General features: G+C 45.3%; 1 protein-coding gene across 1 annotated transcript in view; it reads left to right on the forward strand.

Moving 5' to 3' along the window:
• VPS41 (VPS41 subunit of HOPS complex) overlaps positions 1 to 25,978 on the forward strand; it is a 449,214-nt gene that overhangs the window by 54,059 nt on the left and 369,177 nt on the right. The window lies entirely within an intron of this gene.

The following is a 25,978-nucleotide window of genomic DNA, read 5'->3' on the forward strand; positions in this document are numbered from 1 at the left end:
CTCTGTATGACTGCTGTTACTTGGGATCACGGAGATCTTTCCCTGGATTCAGGGCAAGCTCAGTATGGACCATTCCCTCCCGCTTACTTTACTCTGAGGGGAGGTTGCAGTTGCCTTTGGTCAGGCAGGAACAGTGAGGTTCTGCATATTTGTTCCAAGAGTTTGCCTGTTTGGTATTAACTGTATTTTCTTCTAGACTTCAGTGCACCATTGCTTGTCTATTCGAAATACTGAACATTCCAGGCTGCACGGTACCCTTAAGGGGCGGTTTACTTGGAACTATTTTCTCTGTCTCCTTCCACTGATAGATGGACACAACCCATTGGTCTGGACTGGTCTGGTATGATTAAAGGAAAGAAAATGATCAGATAAGAACATAATTTTTCCATTTCTTACCTCTACCTTCTTTCTCTCCTTTTTCTCCCCCTCCACCACTTTCCTCCCCCCCCCCCCCATACTCTTACCCTTTTATCTCTTCCATTTTTCACCCTCCCCTTCCCTAGCACACTTTCCTTCTCTTTTCCTTCTGCCTCTGCGTCACCTCCATCTGCTCGCCATAACAGAAACCTGGCTCTGCCCTGATGACTCTGCTTCAGTCGCAGCCCTGTGCCATGGCGGTTATCTATTTTCACATACTCCTCGCCCTGCTGGCCGTGGGGGCGGTGTTGGACTACTTCTCTCTCCCTCCTCCAGATTTCAACCCCTTCTTCCACCTCAATCTCACTGTTTTTCCTCCTTTGAAGTCCACTCTATCCGCCTTTTCTCTCCTCTGCCTCTTCGAATAGCGGTCATTTATCGTCCCCCTGATAAGTCCCTTTCATCCTTTCTCAGTGACTTTGACGCCTGGCTTGCCTTCTTCCATGATCCTTCCTCCCCCTCTCTCATCCTTGGTGACTTTAATATTCCTGCTAATGATCCTTCCAACTCCTATATTTCCAAGTTACTCGCTTTAACGTCGTCCTTTAATCTCCAACTATGCTCCACCTCCCCCACTCATCAAAATGGTCACTGTCTTGATCTCATCTTCTCCTCCAACTGTTCACCTTCTAGTTTCCTTGCCTCTGATCATCCCTCCTCTGATCACCATCTTATAACTTTCACACTTAAATCTCCTCCCTCCCAGTCCCGTCCTATCCTATCTAATTTATCTAGGAATCTTCACGATATTGACCCTTCATCTCTATCCTCCCATGTTTCAAACCTCCTCTCTACTGTGGCACCATCCACGTCTGTCAACGAGGCTGTTTCTTTTTACAACAATACTCTATCCTCTGCCTTAGACACTGTTGCACCTTTGATGACCCGCCCTGTAAGGCGTACAAAACCCCAACCTTGGCTGAATTCTAATATCCGCTACCTACGTTCCTGTACCCGCTCCGCCGAACGCCTCTGGTGGAAATCTCGGGCCCTTGCTGATTTCTTACACTTTAAGTTCATGCTGACCTCCTTCCAATCTGCTCTTTTACATGCCAAACAGGATTATTATATCCAACTGACCAACTCTCTTGGCTCTAATCCTCGACTTCTCTTCACCACATTGAACTCTCTCCTCAAGGTGCCCCCTCCCCCAACTCCCCCTTCATTATCTCCTCAGACCCTTGCTGAATTCTTTCACAACAAGGTTCAAAAGATAAACCTTGCTTTCTCTACCTCACCAGCTCTCCCTCCACTAGTCCGTTCCCCTCTCTCTCCTTCCCCTCATTCCCTTTCCTCCTTTCCTGAAGTTACTATTGAGGAAACTACACTTCTCCTTTCTTCCTCAAAATGTACCACCTGTTCCTCTGATCCCATTCCCACCCACCTTCTTAATGCCATCTCTCCTACTCTTATTCCTTTTATCTGTCACATTCTCAATCTCTCACTTTCCACTGCGACTGTCCCTGCTGCCTTTAAACATGCTGTGGTCACACCTCTCCTTAAGAAGCCTTCACTTGACCCTACTTGTCCCTCTAATTACCGACCCATCTCCCTCCTTCCTTTTCTCTCCAAATTACTTGAGCGTGCTGTTCACTGCCGCTGCCTTGATTTTCTCTCCTCACATGCTATTCTTGACCCATTACAATCTGGTTTTCGCCCTCTCCACTCAACCGAAACTGCGCTTACTAAAGTCTCCAATGACCTATTACTGGCTAAATCCAGAGGTCAATATTCCATCCTCATTCTTCTTGATCTTTCCGCTGCTTTTGACACTGTCGATCACAACATACTTCTCGATACCCTGTCCTCACTTGGATTCCAGGGCTCTGTCCTTTCCTGGTTCTCTTCCTACCTCTCCCTCCGCACTTTTAGTGTTCACTCTGGTGGATCCTCTTCTACTTCTATTCCTCTGCCTGTCGGCGTACCTCAGGGTTCTGTTCTTGGTCCCCTCCTCTTTTCTATCTACACTTCTTCCCTTGGTTCATTAATCTCATCCCATGGCTTTTCCTACCATCTCTATGCTGATGACTCCCAAATCTACCTTTCTACCCCTGATATCTCACCTTGCATCCAAACCAAAGTTTCAGCGTGCTTGTCTGACATTGCTGCCTGGATGTCTCAACGCCACCTGAAATTAAATATGACCAAAACCGAGCTTCTCATTTTCCCCCCCAAACCCACCTCCCCGCTCCCCCCGTTTTCTATTTCTGTTGATGGCTCTCTCATTCTCCCTGTCTCCTCAGCTCGAAACCTTGGGGTCATCTTTGACTCTTCTCTCTCCTTCTCTGCTCATATCCAGCAGACCGCCAAGACCTGTCGTTTCTTTCTTTACAACATCCGTAAAATCCGCCCCTTTCTTTCCGAGCACTCTACCAAAACCCTCATCCACACCCTTGTCACCTCTCGTTTAGACTACTGCAATCTGCTTCTTGCTGGCCTCCCACTTAGTCACCTCTCCCCTCTCCAGTCGGTTCAAAACTCTGCTGCCCGTCTCATCTTCCGCCAGGGTCGCTTTACTCATACTACCCCTCTCCTCAAGACCCTTCACTGGCTCCCTATCCGTTTTCGCATCCTGTTCAAACTTCTTCTACTAACCTATAAATGTATTCACTCTGCTGCTCCCCAGTATCTCTCCACACTCGTCCTTCCCTACACCCCTTCCCGTGCACTCCGCTCCATGGATAAATCCTACTTATCTGTTCCCTTCTCCACTACTGCCAACTCCAGACTTCGCGCCTTCTGTCTCGCTGCACCCTACGCCTGGAATAAACTTCCTGAGCCCCTACGTCTTGCCCCATCCTTGGCCACCTTTAAATCTAGACTGAAAACCCACCTCTTTAACATTGCTTTTGACTCGTAACCACTTGTAACCACTCGCCTCCACCTACCCTCCTCTCTTCCTTCCCGTTCACATTAATTGATTTGATTTGCTTACTTTATTTATTTTTTGTCTATTAGATTGTAAGCTCTTTGAGCAGGGACTGTCTTTCTTCTATGTTTGTACAGCGCTGCGTATGCCTTGTAGCGCTATAGAAATGCTAAATAGTAGTAGTAGTAGTACTCTTGGCATACTCTTTTTCTCAGTGCCAATGAACACTCGGAAGCTTACTATATCATACAAACACCAAGTTCAAAAACTCACACTACACCAAACGTACCTATGAAAAGTCATCACTGCGAATATTTAGAACACCAGTACGCATACAGGTGGGAAAAGAGAACAAGCTGGCTTGCTACAAATTCCTACACAGAACCTACATGTTACAGAATCTCTTGCCACGATTACACAGACCATCATCAATAAAGAATAAAAGACAATATGTTAGAAATAAATATCTAGGGAGAAAAAATGAAAACGCTCTAAAATCAGACCCTATGAGCAGTGAAACACTAAAGAAAGAGACAGAAAATGCAAATACAAGAAATGCACATTTTCAAAAGTGAGATATTTTATTCTCTAAAAGTTAAAAAAAAAATTGCATCCTTGTCTGATTATTTTATTTTTCCAGCTGGGTTAGTCCTAAGAATGGTATGTAAGCATTGCTGTACTGGGGCAGACCAAAGGTCCATCAAGCACAGTATATTGTTTCTAACAGTGGCCAAATCAGGTCACAATTACCTAGTAATCCCAAAAGAGTAAAAATAGATTTGATGTTTCTTATCCCAGGAATAATCAGTACATTTTTCCCAAGTCCACTGTAATAATGGCTTATGAACTTTTTTTTAAAGAACCTGTCCAAACCTTTTTTAAATCCTGGTAGGCTAATTGCATTTTCTGGTAATGCATTTTAGAGCTTAATTACACATTGAGTGAAGAAATATTTTCTATGATTGTTTTTCATGTGTTTAGTAATTTCATTGCATGCCCCCTAGTCCTTGTACTTTTGGAATGAGTAAACAAGTGATTCACACTTGACTGTGCTTGCGGCCTTGCAGGAACTGTTTTTGATTGGTTTCTGTAATTTTGGTGGTAGGAAGGCTGTGGTACATAAGGATGCTAGGATGTCAGCAGTGCATCAATTGTCTATAGGGATGCCACAAGGATCAGTGCTGTCTGCTGTTTTATATAACTTGTATTTTCAGCCCTTATGTGTTGTCTTGTAATCTTTAGGAGTTTCTTATAGCCTATATGTAGACGATGTCCAATTTTTAAAAATCTGTATCGTAAGGTGGCCAATTGCTAGAAAAGGCAATTGTGAACGCTAGAAGGATGCCTGGGTGCATAAGTAGAGGAATGTCCAGTAGGAAAAAGGTGGTGATGATTCCCCTGTATAAGACTCTTGTGAGACCTTATTTAGAATGTTGCATATAATTTTGGAAACTGCACCTTAAAAAAGATATAAACAGGATGGAGTTGGTCTAAAATGGTCAGTTGTCTTCATCATAAAGCATATGGGGACAGACTTAAAGATCTCAATATGTATACTTTGGACGAAAGGCAGGAGAGGGGAGATATGATAGAGACATAAATGCACAGGAGACAAGTCTCTTTCAATTGAAAGGAAGCTCTGGAACGAGAAGGCATTGGATGAAGGTGAATGGGGACAGAATCAGAAGGAATTTGAGGAAATGTTTTTTCACAGAAAGGGTGGTGAATTTGTGGAATGGCCTCTTGATGGAAGTGGTGGAGACAAAAACAGTATCTGAATTCAAGTGAGCTTGGGACAGGTACATAGGATCTCTAAGGGAGTGATGGAGAGAGTAGATGGCATGGATGAGCAGACTGGGGCCCAGATGTATCAAACAAACGTAAAAAAATCCAAAACGTTAAAGTCCTTAACGATTTCGAAAAACCGAAGCATGCACCAAAAAAACAGGTCAAACATGTTTGTAGCGTTATCAAGAAGTACAATGTATCAATGAATCGTAACCCCCGTCGGTAATCAGCCCCTAAATCATGCGCAGAGCAGCCAAGCGTTATGCTGGCTGCTCTGCGCATGCCACAAACGTCCAAAAAAACCCACAACACAAACACGTGGCTCCCCACTTCCCCCTGCACTAACCAAAACAAACAAAAAATCCAAATAGATCGGGAGGGGGCGAAGGCGCTCGTCAGGAGCGTCCTGTATGGGCGCCCTCCTCCCCCACCGAGATCGCCGCTGTTCCCCGCTTCAGCCGTTTTTAATAAAAACAAATCTTTCCAAATTTTCTCAGCCCCGCTCCCCCTCTCTTCCTGTGTCTCCTGTCCTTCAGGGCTCCACCTCCTGCCATCCTCCGCCTCCGCCCCCTGCACCCCTGGGGTGGTCGCCGCTGTTCCCACCCTCCACCGGACCCCCCCTCCGCATTACCGTCCCGCGCAGCACCTCTCACCTGTATGTGAAGGCGCTGCACTGGATAAAACAGCAGATCGCCAATGGCTTCTCCCTCCTCCGACATCAGTCTGATGGGGGTGGGCCCAGGAACAACAGACTGACGTCGGAGGAGGGAGAAGCCATTGGCGATCTGTTGTTTTGTCCCGTGCAGCGCCTTCACATACAGGTGAGAGGCGCTGCGCGGGATGGTAATGCGGAGGGGGGGTCCGGTGGAGGGTGGGAGCAGCGGCGACCACCCCAGGGGGGCGGGGCACGGGGGCGGTGGTGGAGAATGGTGGGAGGTGGAGCCCTGAAGGACAGGAGACACAGGAAGGGAGGGGGAGCGGGGCTGAGAAAATTTGGAAAGATTTGTTTTTATTAAAAACGGCTGAAGCGGGGAACAGCGGCGATCTCGGGGGGGGGGGGGGGGAAAGGGTGCCCATACAGGACGCTTCTGACGAGCGCCTTCGCCCCCTCCCGATGTATTTGAATTTTTTTGTTTGTTTTGGTTAGTGCAGGGGGAAGTGGGGAGCTACCTGTTTGTTGTTTTTTCTAACTTTTTTTTTTAACATGCCAGCTTGGATTTTTAGGTGCAGGGGCCAGTGGGGAGATGACAGCTCAGGCCTTAACAGGTCTGAGCTCACGTTAAATTTCAGACGGTAGATGAATCGTTGCAATCATCGGTATGGTTAGTGCATTGCGAATTGTCCACATTTCAATGGTAGTTTCTCGTTTGCATTCCGTTTTCGTTAGCTGCTTGCTTTGTAGGAAAAAGGCCTTTAATGCATGCAACGGTTGGGAATTTCCTTCGTTAAAGGGTTGTTAGAGGGTCGTTAAGGTTTAGTGCATCTGGCCCTGGATAAGCCATATATGTGCCTGTGTTTTTTTATCTATTTCTATTGATCTGTGGGACAGAAGTGGACACTAGTCCAAACTGAACTTCATGGCCCATGTTGCTGAAGCATCGATGGGCGTCTGACCATCAAACTTTATAAGCAATGCAGCAGCATTTATTTGGAAGGAATTTTTTTTTTTTGTAGGATATGGTGATTTTACAAGATGCATGTATATAGATTTTGGCCTATGTGTATTATGTGGCATGGCAACCTGATACTGAATATCTCAGTACTTAGAAAACTAAAATTCCTAACATCTAAGACTTATAAAAAGGAAAAACAAATCACCATTATATTCTGTTTTAAAATATTAAGACATTGACTGGGCCTTTTTAGAGAGGGGAGCCTGGAGGGAGAAGGGGATATAGCCAGCCAGCCTTCAAGCTCTTTGATTGTCCAGTCTGTTTAGAACCTGTTCTTATCATAGAAAAAGAGAGGATTGTGTATAGGTGTTGTCAGTGGTGGCCACCAAAATAAAGGACAAAGAGAACAAAAAAAAAAAAGAAAAGAAAAAACAGAAGATTCAACTTCTACCAGAATGAATCATTGATTTATGTGAGCTAAGTCCTGGAGCCAAACCTTCTTTGGTAAAATAGTCTTCTCCACTTACTAGCATTTATCAAATGGGAAAGGGGAAGGGTTGCACAAGGGATTCAAGGTTGAGATGGGGTTTCATATTCATGGTTACTATCATTTCTTTTCACTTATTGCATCCCAACTGCACAGAAAGCTTCATAGTGGTGCAGTGGCTAATTCTATTTTAATTTGGTAGGATTTGTTCACCTGTTCCTTGATGCTGGGATACACTTTGAGCCTTTATAGGTAAAGGAAATATAAATGTCTAGATTACCTTATCTAAATACAAAACCCAAAATAATTTTGATAAATTTAAATTGCATATCCCTTCCTGTCTAGTCCAGACAGTGGAATAATGGCGGTGATCCGGATGATGAGCACAGACTGAAGCTCCTCAGGAACCCTGACCGAGTAGTCCCTTAGACATGCATGCAGTAGTCATTGTTGATCAGCCCCCCCCCCGCCCCTTTCTTTCAGGGCTTGCTGTCTTTGCAGCTGATTTATTATGGTTTGTTTAGCTGCTCTGGCTGACATGGTCTAAGGTGCTTACGCACAATGTGATGTCATCAAGGCCTTGGTAAATCTGCTGTGTCATTAATGCTTCATGACTCCATCAGAAAGGGTTTCAGCAAGCCGTTGCATGAGACTAACCGAGCACAGCGCTTGACTTTTCACAACCATTTTGCAGTATAGTATTGAAACCGGATTTTACTAAACAATATATTTTACAGAAATTTCAAACATGTTGATATGAGTGATAAATGGTGTTAGCTATAGAGCTGCCAAAAGGAAGTTGGGGGGGGGGGGGGAGGAGGGGGACTGGAGACATATTAAGACTCTCTACAAGCAACAGTGATATTGAATGTATTTTCAAATAATGTTCTAGAACCCTATAGGACAGTTTAAAGGGCTTGTCTTTAATTAAAAGTGCCACACACTTAGTAGAAATCCATGTTAGTTGAGAAATTGATTTTTTCAGGGAAAGCTGTGAGTTTTCTTGAATGGGGTAAATGTCACTCTCTTCATATCTGGGCTTTGCTGCAAGTCAGAGTTTGTATTATTTCACTAAGTTGTCATAGAAACGCAGCTAACTGTCACCTCAACTCAAGCCGCTGATGGTTTTATTTGTTGGTTTCCAGGATTATTAAAATTTAACAAAAATTATTGATTTTCTTTTTATTAATGCTGGCTGGTGTTTACTTTGGCAGTTCGGGCAGCATAAAGCTTTTCCTTGGGAAGAAAATGTTTTTAAATGCGAAACTCAAGTATATTAAATGCATTCTGTGCTCTTTTTTTTTTCTTCCTTGTCATTTTTTGGGGTTTAAAATGTGATATATAGGCTGCGGCAATAGCATACTCTCAACAAATTGCATTTTACAAATCATTTTCCATTTCTTTTGTTTATAGCAAGAAAAAAAATACCCTCGCAAATTCACCTTTAGCCTGACTTTAACTTAACATAAGACACCTGTCAGAAAAGCATGAAATGGTACATCAGTGTGCCTAATATTTAAGTTTTCATTTTATTTATGTCCTTTGAAGCCTGCCATAATGCTTCAGTGCACCGAGTTTGGAAAATGTATATTTTTTATGTGCATGTGCAAAGGAAATTATTTAGTTTTCACTCATAAACGAGACAGGCAAAAACTTATTTACATCAGCTTTATCTGTTGACCTGTGGATGAGTGCTTTTATGCAAAATAGTGTGGAGTCTAAAATTAACTTTTCACATTGGTTGCACATTGGAAGTCCACACTTCAGCAACATCACAGGAAACGCTATTATAAAAGGCAGACAGAATTCAATTTGGATTGGCGCACACATTTAATTTCTGGATGTACCCTAAGCTCCTGCATCTCATAAAAAGCAATCTTTGAAAATTAGCATTTTTTAAATTGTCATACCTAATATACCTAAGATAAATGTAGTGTGTTATTTTTTCTTTTCAAACTTTCATCTACTAAAAGCAGCTGTAATTAACCGATTTCGTGTAAGTTGACATCAAGTACTATAATGCTGACTTGCTACAAGTTTGTACAGTATTGTTGGATTGATTAAATTGAGTTACTGCTTAAAGTGCTCTTTAACCTTCCTTTTCAGAGGAGAGAACATCATTGGTTATTGACATCTCTGTAATTATCAATCTTGTTTATTGTGCTAAGGCTTTTGACTAAGGGTGCATCCAGATAGCAGTAACTAACCAAGAATAAGCACCTCTCCCTCTTTGAAAACCTTGTCATTCTGCATTGTATAGGTTAACCAGTTCTGGTATTGACTTCATTTTTACCATGCCTAACGTTTAATAGTGTGGTTGCCATGTTAGTCCTCTTAAATGCACAGAAATAAAGGTCAACTAACAGAAAAATATTAGGATGGTACCTTTTTATTGGACTAATTAGTGAAGAAATGTGTTAGTCCATTACAAGGGTATCGCCTTATCTAATATAATAAAACACACCCTCAACGTTCTGAGGACAACGTTCTGAAGCCATCTGACGTCACTCCTAGGCTGAAGGGTTCGTGGATTCATGGTGTGAAGCCTTCAAGCCAGCCAGCCGTCTCTGCCCCGCCCTCGCGTCAAACGTCATGACGTAGAGGGCGGAAAAAAAAGCAAACAATTCTGGCAGCGCAGCGTCAGGGAAGGAGGCGGCGCTCCCGGCGTCTCTAGCCTTCCCTTCGCTGTGTTCCGCCTTCTTCTGACGTCAAGGATGATGTCAGAAAAAGGCGGAACACAGCGAAGGGAAGGCTAGATGTCGGGAGCGCCGCCTCCTTCCCTGACGCTTCGCTGCCGGAACCGCCACGGAGGTAAATTTAAAAAGAAGAAAAAAAAAAAAAAGGATGTTGGGGGGAGAGAAGAGGGTGGCCAGTAAAGTTGAACAATGGGAGCGGGAGGGCAGGGGAGAAACGACAGCATGGATGCGAAGGGGGGGGGGGGAGAAGAGGGCGGGCCAAGCTGGGACATGGGAGAGAGAGGAGCATGGATGCGAGGGGGGTCATGGAAGGGAGAGAGGGGACTTGCTGGAAAAGGATGAATGGAGGCGGCAGGGGACAGAGGAGCATGGATGGGCATGGATTGGGAGGGCAGGGCTCAGGGAGAGAGGGGAATTGCTGGAAAGGGATGAATGGAGGGGGCAGGGGACAGAGGAGCATGGATGGGCATGGATTGGGAGGGCAGGGCTCAGGGAGAGAGGGGAATTGCTGGATAGGGATGAATGGAGGGGACAGATGGGCATGGATGGATATGGATTGCAGGGCTCAGGGAGAGAGGGGAATTGCTGGATAGGGATGAATGGAGGGGCCAGGTGACAGAGGAGCATGGATGGGCATGGATTGGGAGGGCAGGGCTCAGGGAGAGGGGAATTGCTGGATAGGGATGAATGGAGGGGACAGATGGGCATGGATGGATATGGATTGCAGGGCAGGGCTCAGGGAGAGAGGGGAATTGCTGGATAGGGATGAATGGAGGGGGCAGGTGACAGAGAAACATGGATGGGCATGGATTGGGAGGGCAGGGCTCAGGGAGAGAGGGGAATTGCTGGAAAGGGATGAATGGAGGGGGCAGGGGACAGAGGGGCATGGATTGGGAGGGCAGGGCTCAGGGAGAGAGGGGAATTGCTGGATAGGGATGAATGGAGGGGACAGATGGGCATGGATGGATATGGATTGCAGGGCAGGGCTCAGGGAGAGAGGGGAATTGCTGGATAGGGATGAATGGAGGGGGCAGGTGACAGAGGAGCATGGATGGGCATGGATTGGGAGGGCAGGGAGAGGGGAATTGCTGGATAGGGATGTATGGAGGGGACAGATGGGCATGGATGGATATGGATTGCAGGGCAGGGCTCAGGGAGAGAGGGGAATTGCTGGATAGGGATGAATGGAGGGGACAGGTGACAGAGGAGCATGGATGGGCATGGATTGGGAGGGCAGGGCTCAGGGAGAGAGGGGAATTGCTGGAAAAGGATGAATGGAGGGGGCAGGGGACAGATGGGCATGGATTGGGAGGGCAGGGCTCACACTCTCTCTCTCATATACAATGTCTTTCTGACTCTCACTCTCACACACTCTGTCTCACACTGTATCACATTCACTCTATGTGCCACACAGTCACTCACACACTCGCTTGGTCTCATACACTCATTCTCACAGAGAATCTGTGTCTCTCACACACTCTCTCGCACACACACACACTCTCTCTCACACTGTGTCTCACATACGCACTTGCACACACTCTCATTCTCACACACACACACTCTCTCACAAACACACTCACACCCAGACTCACTCTCTCTCTCACACACACACACTCACACTTTGACTCTCAAACAGTCACTCTCACATACACTCTCCCAAACATACACACTCCGAGGAAAACCTTGCTAGCGCCCGTTTCATTTGTGTCAGAAACGGGCCTTTTTTACTAGTTTATTTATGTTTCTTTATTCCATTCATCTAGTTTGTCAATCAGTGTATATTTTATGCAATTCATTTTGACCCCATGAAGTGCTCTCTGTCAGACTTGGCAGCTGCTGACCTTATTTGGTACAGTTGTGTTTCTTAACCTTTTAAGTACAGGGTGAGGCTGAGTGAAGAAATATTTTCTCTGATTCGTTTTAAATTTATTTATTTTATTTATTTTTTGTTACATTTGTACCCCGCGCTTTCCCACTCATGGCAGGCTCAATGCGGCTTACATGGGGCAATGGAGGGTTAAGTGACTTGCCCAGAGTCACAAGGAGTTGCCTGTGCCTGAAGTGGGAATCAAACTCAGTTCCTCAGTTCCCCAGGACCAAAGTCCACCACCCTAACTACTAGGCCTCTCCTCCACTCACTACTTTGTAGCTTCATTGCGTGCCCCCTAGTCCTAGTATTTTTGGAAAGAGTAAACAAGCGATCCACATCTACCCATTCCATTCCACTCAGTATTTTATATACCTCCATCATATCTCCTCTCAGCTGTCTTTTCTCCAAGCTGAAGAGCCCAAGCTGTTTCAGCCGTTCCTCATAGCAACAGCTTTGAATTTCAATGAGAAAGTGTACGTACTTATTTAGTTATTAAACAGCATTTAATTATCTTATGCTATGTTGACATTTTAGTGTTACTACCTAGCAATCATAAGTAGTGCCATACTGGGAAAGACCAAAGGTCCATCTACCCCAGCATCCTGTCACTGACAGTGGCCAATCCAGGTCAAGGGCACCTGGCACGCTCCCCAAACATAAAAACATTCCAGACAAGTTATACCTAAAAATGCGGAATTTTTCCAAGTCCATTTAATAGCGGTCTATGGACTTGTCCTTTAGGAATCTATCTAACCCCTTTTTAAACTCCGTCAAGCTAACCGCCCGTACCACGTTCTCCGGCAACGAATTCCAGAGTCAAATTACACGTTGGGTGAAGAAAAATTTTCTCCGATTCGTTTTAAATTTACCACACTGTAGCTTCAACTCATGCCCTCTAGTCCTAGTATTTTTGGATAGCGTGAACAGTCGCTTCACATCCACCCGATCCATTCCACTCATTATTTTATACACTTCTATCATATCTCCCCTCAGCCGTCTCTTCTCCAAGCTGAAAAGCCCTAGCCTTCTCAGCCTCTCTTCGTAGGAAAGTCGTCCCATCATTGTGCGTAAAAAATGTGTAAGGTAAAACACAATAAAATAACATCATTCAAATGATACAATTAACAATGTGTCAGAATTTCGCTGTTACTGTGAATGCTCAAAATGTCCACCCCAGCTTTAACACAGGCCTTCAGTCACTTTGGGAAGTTCTTAACAGTGTTGTTGTTGGGTCTCCATGGTAGGCTGTCCCAGATCATCTGCAGCACTTCCTTGAGTTTGGCGATTGTTTGCCGCTTTGGGTAGAGCTTTTGATAGGCCTCCAACATTGCTCACCTGACAAAGTCTATGTCACTGTGACATCATTAACATTAATCTGGTACCCTGTTTTTTTTTCTCCAAATAATGGTAGTTTCAGTGCAGATATTTTTGAATGTGCAAACATTGTTGTGTGGTAACACTAAAAAGTCTGTATTTTTGCTGTGTTTGAAGATAAGGTCATTCCACTTGGTGCATAATCGTACATAGTAACAACAAATAAAGCTGTAAGATTTCACATTGAAATTCCAAGCGGTTGCTTGAGAAAACATAAAAAAACTCTAAGGGGTTACTTTTATTGTCTCATCCTATATTTAAGAACGTTTGTGGAACTACTCCTAGTAGGAGGACCAAACCTAGAGCTATGCAAAGCTTCCAGCCTCAGACTTTGAAAGGCCCCCAAACCTTCTCATGCTTACATACACCCGAAATCCATATACATGCGGAGTGGAGGAGGAATTCCGTGTAGAGATGCCCAGTTCAAATCCTACTGCTGCTTCTTGTGATCTTGGGCTACCCTCTATTGCCTCACGTACAAACAGATTGTTGGCCCTCTGGGGATAGGAAAATGTACCTGAATGTAACGCACCTTGAACTGCTACTGAAAAGATGTGAACTAAATACAAATAACAGGCACATTCTAGCCTCTGGCATAGCCACAGAAGGCCATACCTATCTCTGCTGCCCACCCCCCCTTGGAGATAGCAAAACTTACTGACACAATTCATAAATCCTCTGTACAAATATAGCCTTGCGTGCACACCTGTGCAAACAATAGCCCTACCTGCATACCTGTCCACACACATCTGCATAACATCTGTTTCCAATGCACAGTTATACTCAGATACAGGTTGAGAAGCTGGGGTACAGAAAGCTAGGGATCTGTGGGGCCGGAGTGAAACAGCTAGACAGAAAGGGACTAGGGTGTTGTGAGACATGGAAGCTGGTGGGATGGGAAGTAGCATGAGAGGAAAAAGAGAAAGATTGTTTAGGTCAGAGTGCTGGGTATTAGCAGGGACCAGAGGAATGAAAATGATCCTCCACTGAAATTGACTGGGTTTCAGCAAGTCACCATATATATTGTATATAGTGACATATTTCAGGATACAGCAGCACTAATGCTTAATTTATGAAATGGCCATAGTTCCTTGTACAAAACAGAGCAATTGAGTAATGGCTCTCTGATAACTGTAAACAAACCTGAAGCTTATTTGTGTAATAGAGGTTTTGGTGAGGAGGGAACTGAAATCACCCATTCAGTATAGACCTTGTGGAAACTGAGAATTTGATAACAGCTTGCCTAACTTGTGTGGTGGGTACCTGCATAACTTATTAATTTTCAAGGGGGAAGTATGCAGCTACTTTTCATTAGAAAATTATTCCATCGAAGGTACACACAAATGTTTACATTTGCTCTTTGGCACACAAACATTTCCTGTTTTATTTTTGGATTTAGCTTACGTCTTTCAGTAGTTTGAAGGTAAGTTACATTCAGGTTAGTAAGTATTTATTTTATGCACATTCTAAACTTAGCAAGTCCCATGCTGGCCACATATCTTTATGATCTACTGGCTCTTTTAAATTTATCCATAACCCTTCTTTTTTGACGAATCCTCAAAATAGCATCACACTGATGCTAATCAATATTTTTCCATGCAGGCTACGTGAGGGCTCTCATGCCACCTTCTTGGAGAGAGCAAGCAAGCTTATCTTTCACATAACATTATGAAATGTTGATCAGTTTTGGTGTGGTGTTATGCAGCTGTATCATACTTTTGTTAAGGTGAGGAGAAGGTGTTTGACTTGCCTTTTCAAAGACTGTTGAGCAGTGTTCCCTCTAAGCTGCACGTATATGTGTACACGTCATGAAGTCGCCGAGCACACGTTTTGTGGCAGCACACAGGCACCCTGACCCCTGGAGGCTGCCAACAGTCTGGCATCTGTCTGTCTCTCTCTGAACCCCTCCCTCCCTGGTCCATCTTTAATCAGGGCTGTAGAGTTGGTACACGAAACTGTTGACTCCGATTCTGACTCCTTTATTTTTCTACTATCCAACTCCAACTCCTACTGATAATAGGCTTTACATTTTTTTGTTCTGGATCTAAAGTACTGGTAAATATTACTTTTACATCCAGATAAAAAAAAAATATATATAAAATGATACATTTACCATATATTATAATGTTGTTTTATGTTGGAGTTGGTACATTTTTACTGACTCCAACTCCACTCAAAATTGCTTCCGACTCCACGACTCTGACTCCACAGCCCTGCTTTAAACATGTCTTTACTGTGTGAAGGGGAGGATAAGGGTTTTGCACAGAGGGAAGTGGAGGAGGGAGAAGGAAGGAGGCTCAAGAGCCGAGGGAGACAGAGCAGAGCCCTACCTTTAATCATTCCTCAGAGAGAGAAAAGGAAAAAGGTAGTGCCCCCTAGAAAATGGAGGTGGGAGAAGGACTACATTTCCCAGCATCCCTGGGGAAAACCCTGGTATAGGGATTATTGGCCCCAGCATTCCCCGTGAGAAGGCTCTGACAAGGCAAGGGAGGGGCACCTGGAACATAATCAAGTAAGAGAGGAACAGCAGGACAGGGTAGAGGAGAATGAGCCCATGGACTGGCAGGCTGCTGGAGAGAAGGAGCATGAGGCAGGCTCTGAGGAACCCATGGACCTTTCTGCCTGGGCTCATGCCTTGAAAGCTAAACTGAAAAACCAGGTGAACTCTTGGTGTCAGAGCTGGGCTGAAAGGGGAAAGGTCATGCGGGAGGAGGGTCAGTGAAGTAATGGAGTGACCCAGAACGGGGGGGGGGGGGGGGGGGGGGAATCTTTTCCTCTTTCCCAAAGGAGTTCAGGCTGTGTTTTTGTGAAGAGACTGTGTGTCTGAATTGGGTGCTAAGGCATTGAGCCCTGTGGATTTTGAACAGGGTTGCCAGGTGGAAAATTTTTTTCCAGCCCAAAAAACAGCCCAAAACCCGCCCAAACACAAACCCCGCCCCTGACACCCCCACCCCCGCGTCATCACCCCCGCCCCCGCCGTCATCGGCCCCGCCCCCGCCGTCACCGGCCCCGCCTCCCCGTCATCGGCCCCGCCTCCCACGTCATCGGCCCCGCCTCCCACGTCATCGGCCCCGCCCAAAACGTCACTAACCCCGCCCAAACACGTCACTAACCCCGCCCCCCCGCGGCCGAAAAAGGCAAAAAGCCGCCCAAAAAACCGCCCTGAAGCCCAAAAAGCAGTCCAAAAAACCGCAACTCGCCGCGGGCAAAAATTTCCCGCGGCGGGTCGCGGAAAACCGCCCAATTGGGCGGTAAAACCGCCCACCTGGCAACACTGATTTTGAACTGTTGAGAAAACAAACCTTCTTTTTGTGTGGGGGAGGGGAAAGTAGCTACAGTTTCTTTTTCCTTTTGTGGGCTGTGGCCCAAGGAACTTTGAGGTTTTTGAACTGTGGCAGAAACCCCAAGCATGGGGCCCAGCTACCTGGGTTCCTTTTGGTTGTGAAGTTGGACTACAGGGGAATCTATCTTTGGGGACTGTTAAATTGGCTCCAACTGTTTTTTTTTCGTGAAGCAGCAGAGAGCTGCACGGTTTTTTTGTCCTGCTGTACCTGGGCCCTGGGAGAAAAGCAGGAGCAACTGTTTGAAGGGCTGCAGGATTCCTTTTTGCAAGTTACTGAATTGTGAATCCCTGACAATAAAGGAGCTTGGTGACTTTTACCTTTTTGAAGTTTATTTTCTTTGAGCCCTGCCCTGTGGACTGCAGTGGGCCGGGAGGCTGAGTGGCCAGGGTGGAGGCAAGATCCCGAAGACCCTCGGGCGGAGGGGAGGATCTTTCACAACTGCCAGAGGTCACTGTACTGGCAGTGATTTACACTGCCTGTGGCTGGATCCAGAGCCTTCCCTCTGTCATGTCCAGGCCTACCAAAAACAGGACTTATACCCTTCCTCTTGGTGTGTCCCAAGGAACCATTTTTGCCCAACTTTATGTAGTTTATTTCTGACACTCTTGGCCACCATTCTCCAGAGCTTAGGACTTAGTGTGTATATTTTTTGCAGATGACGTTCAGATCATTTACATTTCTGATAAGATCTCATTAGACCTTACCTATTTGAACACGTCTGCAAACAGTGGCTTAATGGCCAAGAGCAAATCATGAAGAAACTCCAAACTGCCCAAAACACCGCAGCCAGACTCATATTTGGCAAAACGAAATACGAAAGTGCCAAGCCCTTATGAGAAAAACTACATTGGCTCCCAATCAAAGAGCGAATTGTGTTCAAAATCTGCACCCTGGTTCATAAAATCATTCACGGCGAGGCCCCAGTCTACATGGCAGACCTTATAGACCTACTAACCAGAAACACAAAAAGGTCAGCACGCACATATCTAAATCTCCAGTACCCCAGCTGCAAAGGATTAAAATATAACACAACATATGCATCCAGCTTCTCTTAAATAAGCACGCAAATATGGAATGCACTTCCAAATATCATGAAAACAATGTACGACCTAACAAACTTCCGGAAATCGCTAAAAACCAACCTGTTCACAAAGGCATACCAGAATGATCCAACCTAAACACCTGAACCCTCCAACACAATCAAAACTACTACCAGAACTGGACAAAACTTAACTCTCTTTCTCTCCTTGAATACTTATATACTCCGTCATCTATGATTATTAACATTTAACCACTCTGTATTTCTCTTACCGGAATTGGCGATCGCCATCACGGTACTATGTAAGTCACATTGAGCCTGCAAATAGGTGGGAAAATGTGGGCTACAAATGCAATAAATAAATAAATAAATAAAAGCCCTGTAGGGCATGATTGTAAATCCTACCAAATCTAATATCTACCGTTTCTAACTTATCTGCTTCTCGTAAGGGCCAACTAATTGCTGTACATGATTGTGTTCTAGTTCTGTTTTTCAGAATTGACTCGCTTTTTTGACTCGCTTTTAACATTTGATCCTCAAATTGCAGCCGTTCTGAAGTCCTCATTCAGGGCTCTTAAAAGGGATTTCACTGTACGTATTTTTCTGTCTTCACATGATTTATAAAACCAGGCTTTTGTATTAATTTTAAATTGTAGGGCTATTGCAACTCCCACTACCATGGACTGACCTGATTATCTATGCATCGCTTGCAGAACATGGCCGTTAGATTACTTGTTGGCATAAAAAGATTCAGTCATATTTCCCCAGATCTCAGAAGTCTTCATTGGCTCCCAATTGAATTCAAAATACATTCAAAATACATTGGAGTATTGTGTTCAGTTTTGGAGGCCGTATCTGGCTAAAGATGTAAAAAGACATGAAGTGGTGCAAAGAAAAGCTACAAAAATAGTATGGGATTTGTGTTGCAAACCGTAGGAGGAGAGACTTGCTGACCTGAACATGTATACCTTGGAGGAAAGGAGAAACAGGGGTGACATGATACAGACGTTCAAATATTTGAAAGGTATTAATCCACATACGAACCTTTTCTGGAGACGGGAAGGTGGTAGAACTAGAGGACATGAATTGAGGTTGCAGGGGGGCAGACTCAGGAGTAATGTCAGGAAATATTTTTTCACGGAGAGGGTGGTGGATACGTGGAATGCCCTCCCGTGGGAGGCAGTGGAGATGAAATAATAATGGAATTCAAACATGCATGGGATAAATACAAAGGAATCCTGTTTAGAAGGAATGGATCTATGGAATCTTAGCGGACATTGGGTGGCAATGCCAGTATTTGGAGAATAAAACCGGTGCAGGGTGGACTTCTACAGTCTGTGCCCTGAGAAAGGCAGGGACAAATCAAACTCGGATATATATATATAAAGTATTACATACCATGTAAAATGAGTTTTTGGGCAGACTGGATGGACCATTCAGGTCTTTATCTGCCGTCATTTACTATGTTACTATATTATAAAACATGATTATTGATTTATAAAATTTTTCACACAGGTTTTCAGTCTGATAGTACTTTTTAGTTCTACATGACCAAAGTGCTCCTAACATATTAATTAGTTAGCCGTGCCCCCTCTTTCTTATCATTGCCTTGATGTAACCAGGCGTTCCACCTTTTCTTTTTACGGTCCATTATACTGGACTCAACATCTTCTATAGTCAGCTCCTGAAACAGGCCAAAGCCACAACCTGAACTTTTAAAGAACCCAATGCCAATCCTTTCTGAAGGCCTGCCTGGATAAATGTTAGGATGTATGCAATCTGAGCAGAGAGGGAAGAATGAACTGTGCCTGTTTCAAGGTAGTGTTAAAATCCCACCGGTTTGCCATAGCTTTTGGAGAGCCTTTGGCATTGTCTGGGAAAACTAGGAATAAGTGCCAGTACCTTCTTTCTGTTTTCTACTTTTGTGCAACCTGAGGGTAAGTGTGGATAGGGAAGGAGTTTGGGTAGAACACAGGTGGAGTTGCAAATTATGCATTTACATTTAAACAGACTCCTGAGTAGGAATACATTTATGTGGGTGCATTTAAATTCCGATTGTCTAGAGGTTTTTTTGAGGATGTTTTTTAAAAATCACATAGTCGCCTGTTGTAAAATTATCTTCTACCTGGCTAAGTTAACTGAGACTCATAAGGCTTTCTTACATTGGACTTCCTCTCCTGATTGAGCTGAGGTTGATTAAGGACCGCTTGATATTTCATAACTTCTTCAAGACTTGGATTTCTTTTTGTTGCCTTTTCTGAGGCCTACTAGTAAATAAATATTGCTGATGCCTTTCATATGCCTACTATTTAACTAATGTGCTGATTGTTGATTCGTTTTTGGAATTCATTTTAACATTTTTTTAAATGTAGCCTTCTTTGGTTAATACTATGTTTTCTACTCTGTGATAGGCATGATTCTATAATGGGTCTATAAAGCTTCAATCACTCTTTTGTCTTTGGCCCTTAATATTCAGGGGTCTAAAAAACAAAGGATCTCAGAATAAATCCTAAAACCAGTAGGTAACTAGTATAGTTTATTAAGGATTTGGGGAGATATTATCTGATAATGATATGATAATAATTCATATCTGGAGGTCTTCAGATCCCTGTCTCTGGCGCCCTGTGAATTTACTGCTTCCCTCCCTTCACCTCTCACCTGTGGAGCTCTCCTTTTCCAACACAACAACCTTAACAATAAAAGAAGAAAGAAAGGAGAAGAAAAAAGGTTTACTGGAGAGTGTGGAACAGAGTATCAGAATTGTGGAGATTGGGGGGAGTAGCCAGCAGTGATAAGTCCGACTAATGTTTAACTCAACCAGTTGGAGGGCTGAAAGTTCTACCTGATGCAGGGGAAGGATCCCGAGTCACCGCTTGGGACTGTGTGGTGCAGTGCTTGTGACAGTTGGGATAAATAGCGACTCTTGCAGAGGCAGTTAAGTGGTGGTCCTGCTGTGGGACCTGCCGGCTGGCGTCGGGGCGTTACAGTGCGTGCAAGTCAAAAATCCCACGGGATACGAAGGAAACGGCAGCAGCACCTCTCTGGATTTGGTTTAGCATCCGAATATGCTGGAGACTTTGGGCTGTCCGGCAGGGCCAGTGCACAGTTTGATGCAAGAGAGCATAAGAACGGGTGTCATTTTGTCAGAGCACTGGCAGTGAGGAACAACCTCTGTATGATCACACGGCGCACAGCTGCCATTTTATAACCTCAGGGCCTGACAGAGCAGTCAGCATCGGGATTTTTGTTTTTTTTCCGGAGTTTATATTGCTCTTACATCAGTTTAATTGACTGAAACAGGGACAGTTGGAGTTGCTGCAAGGTGCTTCAGTTTTTTGCTCCACTGCTTGTCCTTGAACCTGGGAGAATGGGAATTATACAGCCAGGGTTTTCAGCTTATAGCAGATTGATGGGGTTCTCTGCTTCTGAACTTGATGATGACAAAACAAAATGCCAAAATGCCCATGTTCTACAGCTGTTGGAAAGAATTGGGCTCGATGGGGATCAGTGTCTTACTGCAGCCCTGGCCACATTCAGCCGCATGTTGAAAAGGATCCCATTGCACCAGGGTCGAATAATTTTCGTAGCCCTGGATTGGCCACAGAGGCCGTAGTACTTGGACCTGATTCAACTGCTGGACAGAGATCCTCTTTGTCTTCCACAGGTACATAGTCTTCTGAAGCAAGGTCCAGTGCTCATGGAGGATCTATGCCCCTTTGGTCTTACGGCTTGGCCATTGAAAGGGCTTGGTTGAGATAAAAAGGTTATTCTGATTTTGTAATTTGTTCAGGCTCAGAAATACTTTACAATCATGGCATATGCAAGGGTGTGGAGGAAGTTCGAGGGCTGGTGTTCTGAGTGTGGACTTTCTTCCCTCTCTGCTCAGATTGGGTGCTTGCGGCATGCTTTTCCAGCAGGTGAAGCCTCCTCTGCCACTCTGTTCTGCTCCACTTCAGGCGCTGCAAGAGGCGTTGCCCGGGCTACCCAAGGACTATCAGGATTTTCGTGATGTCTTCAGTGCTCGGGCGGCTGATACGTTACCTCCACACCGGTCTTTTGACTGTGCCATAGATCTCCTGCCGGGTACCGATCCACCCCGGGAGTATCTCTACACCTTGTCCCGGGAAGAGTCCCGCGCCATGAGGGAGTATATCCGGGAGAACCTCCTCAAGGGCTTTATCCGAGCCTTTACGTCTCCTGCTGGGGCCGGGTTCTTCTTCGTGTCCAAGAAGGACGGGTCCCTTCGGCCCTGCATCGACTATCGGGGCCTGAATAAGATCACGGTGAAGAACCGGTACCCGCTTCCACTCATCCCGGAGTTGTTTGACCGCCTTCAAGGAGCCCAGATTTTCACCAAGCTGGATCTGCGCAGGGCCTACAACTTGGTACGGATCCGGGAGGGGGATGAGTGGAAGACAGCGTTTAACACCCACGAGGGCCACTTCGAGTACTGGGTGATGCCGTTTGGCCTCTGTAATGCTCCTGCTGTGTTTCAGAACTTTGTCAATATCATTTTCCAGGATCTGCTCTACACCTCGGTGATCGTGTACCTGGATGACATTCTGATTTTCTCCACCTTGCTGCCGCAGCATGTTGCCCATGTCCGCACGGTGCTTCAGCGTCTGCGGGAGCATCGCTTATATGCCAAGCTGGAGAAATGTTCTTTCCATCAGAAGAATCTGCCTTTCTTGGGCTATATTGTTTCTGCCACTGGTTTGCAGATGGATCCGGGGAAATTGACTGCAATCCGCGACTGGCTGGCTCCCCAGGGACTGCGGGCCCTACAGAGGTTCCTGGGATTTGCCAACTACTACAGGCAGTTTATCAAGGACTATTCCCTCATCACGGCCCTTAAGCGGAAGGGGGCAGATGTGAAGAACTGGACGCCTGAGGCGGTCGATGCATTTACTACCCTAAACAAGGCATTCCTCTCTGCACTGGTCCTCCGCAGTCCAGATCCTGCTCAGCCCTTCTTGGTGGAAGTGGACGCCTCAGCTTTGGGAGTAGGGGCCGTGCTCTCCCAGAAGTCCGCGGCCGGAAAGATACATCCCTGTTTCTTCTTCTCCCGTTAGTTTACCCCCGCGGAACGGAACTATACAGTGTGGGATCGGGAGCTTTTGGCACTCAAGCTGGCGTTCGAGGAGTGGCGTTATCTGTTGGAGGGAGCAGCGCATCAGGTAATGGTGATCACCGACCACAAGAACCTACTATACCTTCAGAATGCGACCAGATTAAATCCTCGCCAGGCTCGATGGTCTCTCTTTTTGCATGGTTCGACTTCGCCTGATTTTCAGGCCCGGAGAGAAGAATGTCCAGGCTGACGCCTTGTCCCGCAGTTTTGAAGCTCCCGGGGACCTGGAGGAGCCATATCCCGTGCTGAACCCGGCCTGCATTCCCTCTGTACCCGGGGCGAGTGCCACTTGCCGGAGGGTGGTACCGTTGGGTCTCCGTAGGAAGGTGCTGCGCTGGGGGCATGCTTTTGAATTCACTGGACACTTCGGGTTTCACAAGACCCTCCATCTGATCTCCCGGTCATATTGATGGCCTCGGATGGCACAGGATGTGCTGCAATATGTGTCCACCTGTGTGTGCCCGAACCAAGAGTTCCCATCAGAGACAGTGGGGTTTGATGCAGCCTATGCCAGTACCGCAGCAATCCTGGGAGAACCTGTCCATGGATTTCATCACTGATCTACCGGCCTCCCAGGGCAACACAGTCATTTGGGTGGTGATAAACTGATTTTCTAAGATGGCCCACTTTGTGCCAATGAAGACCTTACCCACGGCTGCCAGACCTTACCCACAGCTGCCAGTCTTGCCTCCAGTTTCATCACCCACATCTTCAGGCTCCATGGACTGCCCCAAAGGATCATAAGTGACCGTGGCTCTCAGTTCACCTCTCGCTTTTGGAGAGCGCTATGTTCAGCCTTTGGGGTAACCACGCTCTTTTCATCAGCATACCATCTGCAAACCAACGGGATGGTGGATAGGGTCAATCAGACGTGAAGGCCTTCCTCCGGGCCTACTCGATGTCAGTCAGACAAGTTGGGGGCTCATTATCTCCATTGTTATGCGCAGGGGACCTTGTCTTCACTGGAGCTTGTGTGGTGATATCTTATGGGTTTTTCAGGACTTTCTGACAGGGTGATCCAAGGTTTTTCAGTCAACACGACAGTGGTGCCTTACATCAGTCGCCAGGGCAACGCCTAGAGTCTGGCTCTAGCTGCCGAGGCGGGTCGCCTCCTGGAATGGGCGGAGGCCCATATTCAGTGTCGGCAGTGCACATTGCGGGACAGAGTAATGTGCAGGTGGACTTTTTCAGCCGTCATCTTCTGGATCTGGCAGAATGGGAGCTGTCTGCGGAGGTGTTTTGCCAGAAGTGGGGCATGCCAGAGATGAATCTGATGGCATCCCAAGTGAACGCCAAAGTGCCCATCTTCTTTAGCAGAAGGAAAGAGTACGGGTCCGCATGGCTGGATGCACTTCTGCTGCCCTGGCCCAAGTCGGCACTTCTTTACATTTTCCCTCCGTGGCCCTTGATCGGCTCTTGTATGTTTGGTGGATTCTCCTCCGCTACTTACAGATGTCTGAGTTCTGGCAGTCGGACCATCTGTTTGTTCTTCTGTTAGGTTCTTGACGGGGTGACGTGGCCTCTAAAGTGGGGCATGCGATTAAACTACAGTGTAGTAAATTTAAAACAAATCGTAGAAAATTTTTCTTCACCCAATGTGTAATTAAACTCTGGAATTCATTGCCGGAAAATGTGGTGAAGGCAGTTAGCTTAGCAGAGTTTAAAAAGGGGTTGGACGGTTTCCTAAAGGACAAGTCCATAAACCGCTACTAAACGGACTTGGAAAAATCCAAAATCCCAGGAATAACATGTATAGAATGTTTGTACGTTTGGGAAGCTTGCCAGGTGCCCTTGGCCTGGATTGGCTGCTGTCGTGGACAAGATGCTGGGCTCGATGGACCCTTGGTCTTTTCCCAGTATGGCATTACTTATGTACTTATGTACTTATCGCCAGATGGCTTAAGGAGGCAATTTCTTCTACGTATATTTTGGATGGCTGTGCTCCACTGGCGGCGTTGTGAGCCCATTCCACAAGGGCGCGATTGACTTTGTGGGCGGAAACGTTGGTGTTGTCCCTGGCTGAGATCTGTCTGGTAGCTACTTGGGCCTCTCTACATACTTTTTCTCGGCGCACGGTTTGATGCTTCTTTTGGAGTGGTGGTGTTCGTATGGGGGCAATGGCTTCCCTCCCTCTAAGAGATTGCTTTGGTACATTCCACCAGTTTCTGGATTCATCTGCTGCATATACTAAGGAAGGTAAAGTTGTCTTACCTGATAATTTTCTTTCTTTAAGTTGTAGCAGATGAATCCAGGATCCCTCCCTTATTTTTCCATCTTGCCCCTTCTTTGCTGTGTGTTTTGCTTCCTTTGCTGACTAGGTTGTTCAAAAAAAAAAATAAAGAAAACAGGAATGGTATGTCTAATTTGACAATCTACCGTGAGTTGCAGCACTATTTTGGTTGCTGTGGTTCGTAGTTGTTGAGGAATGCTTCTGGCTTGATTTTCCTGGTTCTGTCTAGTAATCTCTATCGCTACCTGCTGGTAGATGGACACAACCCACCAGTTTCTGGATTCATCTACTGCGACTAAAGAAAAGAAAATTATCAAGCAAGACATAATTTTATCTTTTAACATGATTCTTTTATTTGATGTTGGATGCAAGAGCCTGTATATAATTTTTATAGTTTGGGTGTGATATTGTTGAATAATCTACTCTGGATTGTTGAACCCATACTCTGAACATTTTAGTGGTAAAGCATATAACAGATATTGTTATGATGTATTAACAGTAAGCCTTGACCATTGCTGTAATTTCAGAACTTACTGAAAAAGGTGTGAGCAAATCTAAATAAATCTAAATAAAAATTTAGGATTAATGAAGATATCTTTAATTATTTGTTTTTTCTGTTGCTCTCATTTACCTTTTCAATTTAACTCAGTTAGTAGGGGTTCTTTCCAAAGTCACTTAAGGGGCCTTTTTACTAAAATTTAGTGTGTGCTAAGTGTTCCTCAGCCCATAGGTATATGAAATAGGACGCACAACATTTAGCATATGTGCTAAAAGGGCCCCTAAGTTTATACACTCTAGCTTTGCACAATCCCAGTAATTTAAGCAAAAGCCTCATGCGTCTGGGGCAGGACTCGGTTCTGGCACATTTACATTACATTATGTGTAGGATTGATATACCATCCTTAGTTCAAGGAACATCAAAGTGGTTTACAATTCAATCCACATCGAGATTGAAACGAGAAAGGAAAGGTGTCACTTTTCACTTTAAGTCAATATAGGATGACTGGCTGTTTTCATTCAGCGAATGTCATACTTCCTCATTTCTTAAAAATGCATTGGACATCCTCTTTGAATAAGGCCTATACAGGTTAAAAGTATTTTTTTCTTTATATTAATACAG

The sequence above is a fragment of the Microcaecilia unicolor genome, chromosome 1 (assembly GCF_901765095.1).
Source record: "Microcaecilia unicolor chromosome 1, aMicUni1.1, whole genome shotgun sequence".
Classification (NCBI taxonomy): Eukaryota; Metazoa; Chordata; class Amphibia; order Gymnophiona; family Siphonopidae; genus Microcaecilia; species Microcaecilia unicolor.